Source organism: Centroberyx gerrardi, chromosome 12 (genome assembly GCF_048128805.1).
Source record: "Centroberyx gerrardi isolate f3 chromosome 12, fCenGer3.hap1.cur.20231027, whole genome shotgun sequence".
NCBI classification, from domain to species: domain Eukaryota; kingdom Metazoa; phylum Chordata; class Actinopteri; order Beryciformes; family Berycidae; genus Centroberyx; species Centroberyx gerrardi.
In genome coordinates, this window is record NC_136008.1 from 28,767,487 (window position 1) to 28,781,011 (window position 13,525).

At 40.9% G+C, this 13,525-nt stretch overlaps 1 protein-coding gene across 1 annotated transcript in view; it reads right to left on the reverse strand.

Annotated features, from left to right (window-relative positions):
• Nucleotides 1-374: 374 nt before the first annotated feature.
• tsnare1 (T-SNARE Domain Containing 1) overlaps nucleotides 375-13,525 on the reverse strand; it is a 119,922-nt gene continuing 106,771 nt past the window's right edge. The window contains exon 12 of the mRNA XM_078287240.1: nucleotides 375-879. The gene's annotated coding sequence lies outside the window, so the exon portion shown is untranslated. The remainder of the gene's footprint in view (nucleotides 880-13,525) is intronic.

The window sequence follows — 13,525 nt, forward strand, 5'->3', positions numbered from 1 at the left end:
CAGTAACGTTGATGATCTACAGAAACGTTTTCTCCATATGCTAACTGAACTCTCGCAGCTACATACAATATTCACACTGATTTTTTACCTGTCCATTAAAAAGCTATCTCTGCATCAGTTCTGTTTCCTTCCTTCCTACATAGTGGATCTTTAAACATTTCGGTTTGAGAACTTTTTCTTCAATTTGTGAGAGTGAACTCCCCTTGCATCTAGTCTTAAAAGGATTTTTGGGCCTACAGCAGTACATACCCCTGTTTTATACGTCCAGCCAGTATATTTCCGTTTCTACTACTTTGATATAACACAAACATAGCCAGCACTTTATTTCGCTGTTGAATGTAGACTTTTATTTTGTAAGATATATTTTGTCGGACAAACTTTATCAATATGAACAAAAATGACAATACTGATTGAATTACAGATAATAGATACACTACTAGCAGATAAATATGTTCAAGTCAGTAAAAATACACAAAGTAAACCAAGGAGCATACAGCAGTAAAGACACTAAAGCTCAGGTTGCCTTGCCTCACCCTGAAGCTGGTTTTCCACCATTATCTGGCTTTCTGCCAAAATCACCACAGTTAGGAGTCAAAGGTCTACGATAGAGTGACATTCATGGCGTTCAGAGGAAGACAGTAACCCTTCCATCCCGCCCCACACAGGACACATCCAACACAGCAAACACACCCAACTCATGGCTGATCGTACGCTGAGAAAGGCCACCGTCCCCGGACTGATGAACATGTAAACAGAGGCAGAGATGATGGAATAGAGATGTTGTTGCAGGGCAGCTCCCTCCTACTGGAAACCAGCTGGTCAGGTCAGGGATCAGACCGGGCAGGAGCAGCGTGGTCACACTGGAATGACAGCAGCTACCTGTAAAACACGAGCAGACCAGACAACAGACATCAATCACCCGACCAGCACTGCTGTGATGTAAGTCGCGATGGCGCTATCGGCCTTCTCCAGCCCATATGGATGTGTAACTCTTGCCGCTGCCCTGCCTTGGGCTTGTATTTCCTTTCATTTGTGAATTATTAATTGGTAAGGAACCAATTTGTTCTTTTTATTCTAAAAGTGTCACAGGTTGTGGGAAGTAATTTATGATTGGTGGTCAACGCCTGAGTTTTAATTAAGTCCAGGCCAGAGTTCACAGTGCTGGAGATGGAAGTGGTTCATTAATCACCAACTACCAGACTGGGCCGGCGCATGAAAGGCCAAAGCGCATCACTTTTATCTGAATTACAGTTAATAGTTGGCCAACAGGAAACATGTAAGTGAATTAAACCATGTAAGGAAGGAGGATTTGGAGGATTATGTTGGCTTTTGAGGAACAAACTCATGTGGAATCTGATCAAAATGTGGCATTGGAATCAATTCAGGTTAAGTGCTTCACACTTCCCAACCAGTGTATCAAACGAAGGGCATCATATTCATCATATCAGAGATGGACAACACTGACTGGCTGATATCCAATTTTAAATAAAAGGCCAATATTGTCCCCATAAATTGGTCTAACCCTTAACAATGATAGACACATTTAATAGATGAAAAAATAGGTATCTAGAGCCTGTTTTAGATCTATTTTTGAGGCACTGGGCTATTCAGTAAGTCAATTTCCCATGGCAAACATTGCTGCTGAGTTAATTAGTGGAACTAAAGTCGTTGGGTGTTGAAAGGAAGCCACTGCTAGCCACTAGACATGGGCAATAAAACCTTGATAAGACTAGTATTATCCTTTGAATGAGGGGTTACTAGATTGAGAGGTAAATGAGATTAGAAATGTTAGAAAATACAGTATTACAGTATTTATTTAGTATTTAGCACACCACAACCTTAAAGGATTACACCTTGGTAGATTGTTCCGTTGATCAACCTAGATGTTAAGTGACTATAGAACATAGACACCAAAATCATCCATGTGTCACTTGGTTCCAGTGTTAGGCCACTAGCATAATATCAAAAGTTAGACAATGAGAACTTGCAGCACCTCTAAAGCGAAATGGTAAGTCATTTTAAATTATATGTGGCTAAGTCTGGCAGTTTTCTGTAGAAGGCAATGGGGAGACTGTGTATAGCTAAAAACAATCACTCTACAACAACTCTACAAAAAATACACCTGGCTACATCAGCTATATCGAGTTAATGATATTTCATTAAAAAAAATTGATCTAAGCTATATAATAAAAACCGCTAATAACTTTTTACTACTAAAAGGTCCTTCTTGTTACTTTGTATAGTGTCCTACTATCAAGTCAACACAGTGTATGCTAGTGTTAGCATGGAGCCTGCTATCACTCAACATAGTGTGTGCTAATGTTAGTATGAGGCTACTATCACTCAACATAGTGTATGCTAAAATGTTAGTAAGGAACACCAGAGCTACAATCTATCAGGGACATGTGGATGATTGTAGTGTCTATGTAGTCATCACTAAGCGGATAAGTTGACAAATCAGACAATCTACGGAAAACTCTGTGTATTATTGTAACACACACACACTCCCTCTGTTGTCAGACAGTTTTCCACTCCTCCAGCCTATAACCTCCAATGTGTCAATTTAGAGGGTCTCAGCGGCGAGATAATCACTGGATGAGGCTTCAGTCGCCTGCAGCAACGTTTCATCTTTTATCACTGCTGCTGAGGGCTGGAACTGAGAGGGTCTGACTACACACACACACACACACACACACACACACACACACACACACACACACACACACACAACCTCCATTTACACAGAGATAAAGCGAGTGAGAGAGAGAGACTGAGATCCTTCATTAACAACATAGTGCAGCACACACACACACACACACACACACACACACACACACACACACAGTCCCAGTCAAACAAGAGCAACAGATTTTGTTTATTTTCAAATGATTTATTTTTATGTGGTAGTTATTTTCATTACTGAATTTTATTTAGATACTTTGGCAATACTATTCATCTAACATTCATGCCAGTAAAACAGATTGAACTGAACTGAACTGAGTGAGAAAAGAAATAAATGTATATTTCCTAAAGTTTTGTGATAGACTCAAGGCTTCCAAGCCCTAACAGATAAAGAAAAGATGAAAATTGCATCAGAGGTAGGGAGCTGGAAAGCTGACATTGCTGCACATTTTGTATATTTATATCACAAATTGCAAACAAGAAAGATGAATATTGAGCAATCAAACAGAATACTGCTGAAAAATCCTCCCTAAAACGGTTTTGAAGTATTGTTTTTGATTCGTCTTGTTTTGTTAAAGGATATCTGTCTAAACTTGCTTGTACCTGTGTACATTTGATAGAAATTCTTATTAATATCCATGAGTGCTTTAGCCATATAAGCAGACTGGTCATGCTAATAAAGCCATTCTGATTCTGAGAGAGGGAGGCTGATAGATAGACAGATAGATCACACCAAAAACCCTTAAATGCATACTCTCAAATGCACACATGTACCTTTCATTCACTTCATCAGCTGCCTACGCCCAATTAAGATGGAAAGATAATCAAAGAGTTTTCAACCACCTGATTAGGGATGCTGAAAACTAAAAACACACATTGTCAAGGTGAGGCGGGATCACCGAAAGCGAAGAAAACGAAGAAACCGAGGCGAGTGATAGGAGGAGAGAATAGAGAGAGAGAGAAAGAGGGCTGAGTGAGAGTGATGAGAGGAGTATGAAGTTTGACAGGAGGATGAACATGACGACACTGCAGAGCCCCCGTCCACGAAAAGACCCGAGGCGTCCGTCAGATTGGTGATTTTGTGCCCATCTGCACAATGTTCTAATCCTGACGAACTGGAAGGACGCCAGTTTAGGAGAGGCGGCGGGGAAGGTGGACAGAGGGGGTTTATGTCAAGGTAAAAAAGCAAAAACGCGGGACAGACGAGGGAGCGGGTGGAGGGGTGGAGAGAGAGAGAGAGGTAGAGAGTGAAAGAGAGATGCAGAGATGCTTCTTTGTAGAGATCAGAGGCCACGGGGGTGACTGTGGCTGCTTGGCTCACACAGGGAGAGAGCTTTGCCAGTCATGGGCACATCAAAGCTCTGTCGGCCTGCCACCACAGAGCAACCCCCCCCCCCACCCCAACACCCCTTTCCGGAACACACACACACACACACACACACACACACACACACACATTTGTATTACAGGCCCTTCATTGACTACATTCATTCCCTAACCCCTAACCCTAATCTTAACCTTAGAGCAGTGGTTCTCAACGAGGGGTCCGGGGACCACCAGGGGTCCTTGAGGGGGTTCCAGGGGGTCTCCAGCAAATTGATGAATTGTTAAACTTCAGCATTATATAATTTAACACAAAGTTAACACAATTAGAGAGGTAGAAGAATGACTATTTTGATCATAGTTTCACTGTTATCTCTTAACCTACACTACAGATAGTCTTGGAATTCTGGACAAAATCATATCTAACAATAAAAATATTCTCAGATTTGGGTCCGAGAGACAAAATCTCATCAAGTTAGGGGTCTGTGGGTCTAATGTGTAAATTAGGGGGTCCTTGATATGAAAAAGGTTGAGAATCATCTTAAAGGGATGGTCAACCCAGTTAAAAATGTACATTTTCTTATTTAGTATCACTATTATGTTCATCGTCCACCAAGATTTGAGCATTCCTAATATTCAATAACTGTAATAAAATGGAGCTTTAGGGTGATAGAATTCAAGAGAGCTGCCTGGGCATTACCTTTGCCTGAAGCTAGTGGGCGTGGCCTAAACTGACTGACATGCCTATGACCTGTCAGCCAAGCGAGGTTCAATCTGCACTGGAGAGAGAGAGCAGCGGCTCCTTAGCGGCCAATCTTGATAAATTCCAAACCTTTTACACAAAACACAGCTCTGATAGCTCAATCTAGTTGTAATTAAACATTCGCCAGCAAAAATGATTTTTGTCAACATAGATTAGCCGTTGCGGTTAAAAAGGATTTCTCCCACTCTTACGTGTGAAAGTAGTTTTTAATCTGCAGCAAAACGGAGAAATCAACTGACAGGCTTTTCTCAGTGTAGAAATGACTTCAGATTATTGTTTTTTATACCCAACAATGACTAAAAACATTGTTTTAATGAGACGTTAAAGCTGCACTAGGCAACTTTGCATGCTGGCATCCCCAAATGACAACGAGAGGTAACGATGACATGACATCTCTTTGATCCATCTTGGAAGTGTTCACGTGTTTAACTTGTTGGAACAGCTATATCCAAAATAATTATTTATGAATTGAAAATCAACCATAAACAATCTGCAGCAGACATTACTCGGCTTTCATAAATTTAGATGATTATATTACTGTGAATATAATCAATATTTTTCTCAGTTGGCAGCTCGAATTTACAGTAAATCTGACATGATGTGGACACGGCATTGGTGTGTGGTGGGGGTGAAGGTGGTGAAGAGGTTCAGTCATCATTGGTGAGTCCGGCTTGGGTGAATGGGTTGTGATTGACAGAAAGCGGGTCCTATTGTAACCACAGAGATCGTTTGCACAAGTTTTATTTTAGTGAGGAAAACGCAGTATTCAGAGAAGCAGAAGCTCTCGGATATGCATATTAATATGAAACAGCGAATGGAACTTCTTTCAAAAATCAAAGTTTCTACTAACTAATACCTATGCTGTTTGGAATTGAATGAAAGTGAATGGGAGTAAGCCCAAGACCAATTTTAAATTAACATTAAAGGGATGGAAAATGTAAAAAATGATGTACAGTATGTGTGTGTATGTATTTTTTTATTGCCTCAAACCAATTTCCCTTTCAGGGATAATAAAGCTACTGCTACTACTACTACTAAGGATAGAAGTACAAGAACACACACACACACACGTACACACACACTGCTGCAGAGAGAAAGGAAATGGGGCGGAGGGGGGTGTTCATAAAGCTGGTGACTTGCCATTTTCAAGATCCATTTCACCAAAACACGGAAATGTCACAGTGTCACTGACATTTCAGAAAAAAAGTCTGAGTTGAAATGAGATTTCAAGATCAAAACTACATCAAACAAGCAACATAAAAAAACCTACTCAACCAACACTGTGATCTATTTGAGTGAGGTAGTTATAGTGGTTTATACAGCCAAGGTGCTAGGAGATTTAGAGGTCTCAATCTGGGCTGGATCAATACAGACACGCAGGGTGGGTCGGTGCTTTCCAAGCATCCGTCCTGCCCCATTTCCAGAGCACCACGTCCAAATGCGGGAGGCTAATAGCTCATATCAATCACAGCCAAAACTGGTTCCACGGCAGAGCCATTGACTGTCAGTCAGGAGCTGGATGAATGGCACCTCTGTACTGTTGTGGAGACCAAGCCAAGAAGCCCGGTGTGGGAGTGGAGAGAAATGTCCAGAGATCCTCACAGGCCTGAAATCTTTATTCCTGCCTGTGTGTTCTCAGACACATTTGGTATATCAAAGTACTACAGGGGGTGGATAAAAAAAAAACACAGAAACACCACAAGACAAAGGACTTTGAAGTGACTAAATCACATTTAAAAAGCAGCTACACAGGCCAGTCATATGAAGTTGAATGTCAATTAGCAGTATGTGTCAGCTTTAAAAGAGCTCCGACAATCACCACTTTGATTTGTGAGTTTTCAAAGCAGCATGAGGCAACTAACAGTTACAAACAGTAACTGTAACAAGTAGTCATAAAGCATCAGTCACAAAAACTGTAAAATTATTGAATGTGTCAATGAGAACAGTCTGGAAAATCACGACAAAATGTAAATAGAGAAACTATCAGCAAAGAGGAACAGTGGTGGCAAGTGGAAGCTCACCAACAGGGACAGATGGACACAAAACTGCAGACTCAGACATTACCACAGTTCAACACAGTTCAGGACTTGATGCCTTCCAAGGAGGACTGAAGCTGTTCTGAGGGCAAAGGGTGGCCCTAGTCCTTATTAGATACTTGATATTGTTAGGTGTTTTACATTATTTTGTCTACCCAATGTACATGATGGAAGAAATTCCCTTAAAGGATTCCGGCTTACTCGGCACTTCTCACCAATTGCTACCATCCTGCATGGTTATTTCAAGCCACTCAGCTGTGAAAGAGTGTTTACCCACCTGAAAATAGTCTGTGGGGAATAAACTAGCTTTATCATTCCATAATTCGTCCCACAAATTAGTTAGAGTTACTGATACCAACAGGCTAATTTGGTCTCTGCTACAATGCTGTTTTCAAAAGTTAGAATACTTATGTAAAATGAAGGACATCTAAAATATTTATTCTATCTTAAAGGTAAAAAATAAAAGCAACAGCAATTTCATGAGAGATGCCAATCTGGAAAATGAAACTGCCTTTCACCAACACTGAGGAATCCTTTAAAGTTGTGATGTCACCTTCTACAGAGTACAATAGGTGGTGACATCACCATTAGATGTCAGGCTTCACCACAAATTTGGGTTTGGGGTTTAGTTACTCTTTAAGTGTGAAAAAGTGTGAAAAAGCTGTCCAAAGTTGTCGACTTAAAAAAACTTCAATCATGTCATCTTGACGGTAAGAAATGGACGGAAACACTTTTAACCGTCAAGTTCTTCTGATGGCAGCATTGAGCCCTCCGCTGGAAGACGCCACTTATTTCACATGTTAAGGCAATCAATCAGCTTTAGGTAATCTCAGATCTTCCGGAAAGCCACTAGCTGTGCATGGGAGGGGAAGAGACACATAGGCGCTCAACTGTGTGCATGTGTTTTACAGTTTGATTTGATTTGGGATTAAAGGTCATAAGGAAGTGCTTAAACACTTCTGCTCAACTTGTGCTAATCATTTCTCCCCAGCTGCAAGTTGGAGAAACAGGCAGTGCTCTCAGATCACCTTTGTCACAGTGTGTTGTCTCCCACTCTGCGGTGACAGAGCCTCACCCACCCATCCAGTAATCCCCGGCAGCAAAGTTTGGAGTAAGCTGACGGCATGGAAAAAAGATAAATAAGGATTTTCATTTTTCACCCTGTAATGGAAACTTGCATCGCACTTTCTCCCCTCTCCGCATGTACGCGTAATATAGTTTAAAATATCTTCATGGTCTAATTTTATGGTCTAATAACAATCATGTTTTGCACAAAAAGTAACTTTTCTCCTCAGGTTTTTATTTTACAGCCTTGCTTTGTTTCCTTTAACATTCATGTTCGGGAGATGGAAGGATAGAGATCAATAAATTGAAGAAAATCTAAATAATACAAACATTTCTTTTTTTCAAATGGCATATGGTAATCATTCGTGCATCACAGAGCATGCATATGAACTCAATTCAATTCATTTTGGAGAAATATATAAACATCTGCAAAGTTTTCCAAGTATTTCACTGGTGCCAGGCTGACTGAGTAACACATCTGCACGCACAAGAAACTTCTCCCACTTAGAGAGGAGAGATTGAGGACGTCAGTGACAAATGTCTTGCATTAACTTTGTTGTTTATTTTTCCCCCGGAAGAAATGAAATAACCCTATTAAATCAAGTAGTCACTTGGCCATTAATCTCAATGCAGCTGACTAGTCCCTCAAAGCTAATGGGGTTTAGAATTTGCATGAGGCGAGTTTACCCACAAAGCTTTGCCTAAGAGGATTGCTGTTCAGACAGAGAGCTTATTGTCACACTTGTTCATAGACATGGATTAACGATACTAGGCCCAAAGAACTCCACTAACTCTGTGGCAGCAACCCACAAGTTCCTCTCCACTGGCACAGATCTCTGTTTAAGAAGGAAGGATGCTCAAAGTAAAAAAGCAGTATCTACTGTATGTGCGGCAAACTAACAAACGCACTTCAACCAGAGTTTGTTAACCATCCCTAAAAAGCATTTACTCGCACATATGATGAGTAAACCTGCTCGCTTGAAGAGTGGTATCAAACAGTTTATCGGCTGTCTAGGTAAAGTCAACTAGGATTAGTCAATAATTCACCCTTGCTGACACTCTCTGATTCTTATTAATTGCTGGGTGAAATCTAATAACTTGCCATTTAACTTGCCATTTCATAAACATCAAACAATTTCTCTCGTTTTATTTTTTCTCCCATCTTTGCAGTGTTGCAGCGTTCCTGAATTCCTGCTCCGTGGTGTCAACTTAGCTTTTTGCATCATTTGAATAAGCCTCTTTCAGTGTGAGCGTGTCTGCTGTGTTTCATAGTGACTAAAGCAGCTTTGGAGGCTAAATATAACATGTATCCACTGCATTAATTCTTTAATATTTATCAGCTGAGAAAGGTGCTTGAAATGTGGCTTATATCCATGTTTAAAATTCAGCAGGAAAACAGCACAAATACACAAGTTTATCTCAAGTTTTGACACTGTTTGATCCTCAAAACGCACGCACGCACGCACGCACGCACGCACGCACGCACGCACACACGCACGCACGCAAGCGCGCGCACACACACATACTCTGCACCTCCAGGGCAGCACACATCCCTCAATATTCCTTGAAACAATATCAATATTTTGTCCATTCCCTTTGTGTTACTGATCTGCAATATCAATTACAATACTAATCTGAGAATCAGCTCTCACCTGCATTATAGCTGTTCTAAAGATACAAGAAGTTATGATACAACATCAAAATTGCACTTTATTCCCTCGAGCAAAGCGGAGTGTTAGTGATGTGCAATATGTGATATTCATGTGGTGTAAACAACTATCAGCAACTTCCAGGTTCTTTTTGACTGCTAACTAGGGTTGGGAACCGGTTCCAAAATTCAGATTCCAAAGGAATCATTGAGAAATTTTAATTTCGATTCTGCTTATTGGTTTCTAAACAAATTTCACTCGCGCTAGTTTCAGTTTCTGTGGTGGCAGCATGCACCTTTGGTTTGTAGTCCGCCAGTAAAACCAACGAAGAAGAAGTTTCCGTCTGCGCGGCTGCGCCTGTATGCGAGTTGAATGTATGCATGTCTTCCCGTCTCCTAAGCTACACACTGGTGCTCTTTCTGGACTGGACAACGCTGCGCAAAGCGATACATTTTGTTTTTGTTTTGTGGGAAGAGTAGCGAGCAGCGAGAGCACACGAGTCTGGGTAGAGCCGTGCGCCATCATGGACCACAGCAAGCGGCTCTCAAAAGCGTGGCTTCATTTTGTTCGAAAAAATGACGGGTCGGCACAGTGCAACACCTGTGCCAAACTTATTTTGTGCAAGGGAGGATGTACTACTAACATGGCAAAACACCTTCGCCAGCATGGTGTACAAATCAACGAGTGTACCGTGTTTGACGTGTTGCGCCGGTCTCCCTCTCCCTCACATGCCTCGTCCTCCTCAGTCAACCCTCAGCCAACAGCCAGCACCTCGTCGCAATCGAGTAAGTGAAAATTAAATAACATTTGTCTTATTCTTAACAGCGAGACAGCAAACTAGCTATACTTGATTGAATTGCTAAAAACTGTGTCAAATTTGTGCAAATACTGTAATGTATTTTTTCGTAGATGAACGTTCGCAGTCGCAAATTGCTAGTAGTAGCTGGCCAACTGCTCTAGCGAACAAGCCAGCGATCCCACGACGTGACACTCCATTCACCTTAGCGGCAAAGGGAAAGATGTTAGCGGAGAAAGTTGAGTAGTGCCACAGAAAAGTCACAGCTTATATTGTGAAAAGGCTGCATTCCTTCTCAGATGTTGAAGCGCCGACATTTAGGTAAGCAAAGATAAGAATAGAGCTAAGCTAGCTAGCTAGCTACCCACCCCTGACCTACAGTAACAGTAACATTATATGTTATGTTTGTTTCTGTGTTTGCAGGGTTATGATCAATTCTATAAACCCCAAGTACACCCCCCCTACCAGGTACTATTTGGCAAATCGGTTACTCCTATCTTGGTACCAGATAGAAAAGTCCAATATAATCTCTGAGTTTAGTGAAGTCCGCTACATCGCCCTCACTAGTGACGGCTGGACTAGCATTGCTCAAGACCACTACTTTACTGTCACAGCACTCTATTTAGTGGAGGGCAAAATGAGGCAAAAAGTGCTCCAAACGAAACCTGTCTACACAGCCCAGACAGGACTTGACGTGGCAGAGGAAATCGGCGACGTCCTGACAGATTTTGGCATTTTTGACAAAGTAGTGGCTGTCACAGTTGATAATGCGGCCAATATGGACGTAGCCATAAAAAGGCTGCAATTTTTGAAGCTGGGCTGCTTTGCTCATACACTCAATCTAGCAGCACAAAGTCTCTACTCATTGACCGCAGTGACTCAGTGGACGGCGAAGATCCGTGGCATCATCGTGTGGATGAAGAGGTCGTCCATGGCAAAGATCGTTCTGCGGGAGAAGCAGGATCTCCTAAGTAAGAATCACTGAGTTCCCTTCATTTGACCCTTGTGCATGGTATCTAATTAAAGTAATGCCTCTTTTTTTAGTAGTGCACTGCACTATGTACATTTTGCAGGTATTAACATTTGTAAAACAACGCAACATAACATAAATCTCATGTCTTACTATGTAACTACACCATATAAAACTTGCATGTCATATTGATATAATCTAATTTCTCTATGTATTTGTGATTTTCTTGTTTGTGTCAGAGCTGCCTCAACACTCACTCTTTCTTGACGTGAGAACTCGCTGGAATTCTCTCTACCTAATGCTGGAGAGATTCCTAGAACAATACCCTGCAATTCAAGCAGCCAGCTTGGATCAACGGCTGAGAAAGAATATTGAGAGGGACAGATAGAGATAGATAGATAGATAGATAGATACTTTATTGATCCCGAGGGAAATTTAGGCATCCAGTAGCTTATACGACACATACAAAACACCAATACACACAAGAATATAAGAATAAAAAAACAAGAATATAAGAATAAAAACACACAGCAGTGAAGTGATAGTCTAGCCACCAGAACTACTACAGAGAGCTGTCACTATAATAGAGTATGTGCTAATGGATGTACCAGGGAGACATTTGGAGAAAGCCCACAACCTTTCTGTTGCTTTCTTGAATCAACACCAAATGGCCTATCACAACAAGTGGCCATAAAGGTGTCTTTTTTTCCACCTTTATTTATTCAGGGGAGTTTCACTGAGAGCAATGCTCTCTTTTTCAGGAACGCCCTGATCACATTCACACCTGGAAGCTGACCAGTACAACCACAGTCTGATCTGCTGGCCACTGAGCAGCTCCACTGGAGCGGTTGGGGTTAAGGGTCTTGCTCAAGGGCACCTCAGTGGTGGTAATGAGGGAGGGGCAAGCGCTGCTTTTCACTTTCCCCACCCAGATTTATCCTGCCGGTCCGGGGGATTGAACCGACGACCTTCTGGTTACAAGCTCGCTTCTCTAACCTTTAGGCCACCACTGCCCACTTGTGTCTATTTGATCCACAGCTCCAAAGAGTGGAGTCTACTAGCAGGAGATGCCTCCCCAAAAGCTACAGGATACTAACCCGGCGAAGAGGTTTGAAACTCTCTCACACATTCCACAGTTAATGACCTTTATCTTTCAGCCATCAGGAGAAGGACCCAAGAACTCAGGAATACTAATGAACTATACAATCACACACCCATACCTTTCACACATTTGAATATAGGGAATCACCCTCCTTTCTTCATTTGGAGTACCAGACTGTTCTGATTAATCAAAAGGGACAGTCACCATTGGGTGAGAACGGGAATACACACCGTGTCAATACGAATGAACCAAAGACTGCTGTTGACACTTTCCAGAGTTTTATCACTGCCCCCTTTCTGAAACAGGACAGTCATAAATCTTTCCCCTTTTCACATTTCTTTAAAACCTATTTTCAACTATATTTTCCAAATGTCTTTAATTAATTTATTATGTAGTTTGAAGTATACTAGATGTGTTAACTATAGGCCCATATATATGTTGAAGATGTTTAATCAATAGCTAGGTTACATGCATAGACAATGATGTGTTAAATGATTGAAGTGTATCCGATATTATATAATAGTTAAATAAATATTTCATTTATTACAGAGAAGTTGTTTTGTGTTTCCTTACTTGCAGAGTAAAGTAATCCCTGAACTGAAAAGATTTCATCATCTTTAGACTGATGACTGATTAGTATAAGTAAAGGTCCTTCATCTACGAAGGTGGTGCCCCTTACGAGTGTAAATTGATATCTTGATCAAAGTTTCATATTTTCATACCTTTACTAAGTTCTAGATTTGATAATTTTGACTCTACACGCTACATGGAGGTAGTGCAAATGTTAGGTGATTAACAGTACAGGTATTGCAAATGTAAGGTGATTAAAAAGTAAAAACAATGCAAGAATAATGATTACTGTGGATAATATAAAATGCAAATTGAAGATAAATATATAAACAAATACAAATGCAGATTGTGCATAAGGTAAGAAAGAACAGTTTGCACATTGGTTTGCTGTATTATGTAGTGAATTTAAAGATGAACAGCTAAATTCCCTTGTCAAATAGCATAGTTTAAAGAGAAAAAAGACAATCAATATTTTGAACTCAGAAAATGTATTCTTTCCCACACAGACTTGCTTGGCTGACTGATGAAGATTTCAGGAAGGCAGAGGACTTCATCAATCTGATGAGAGT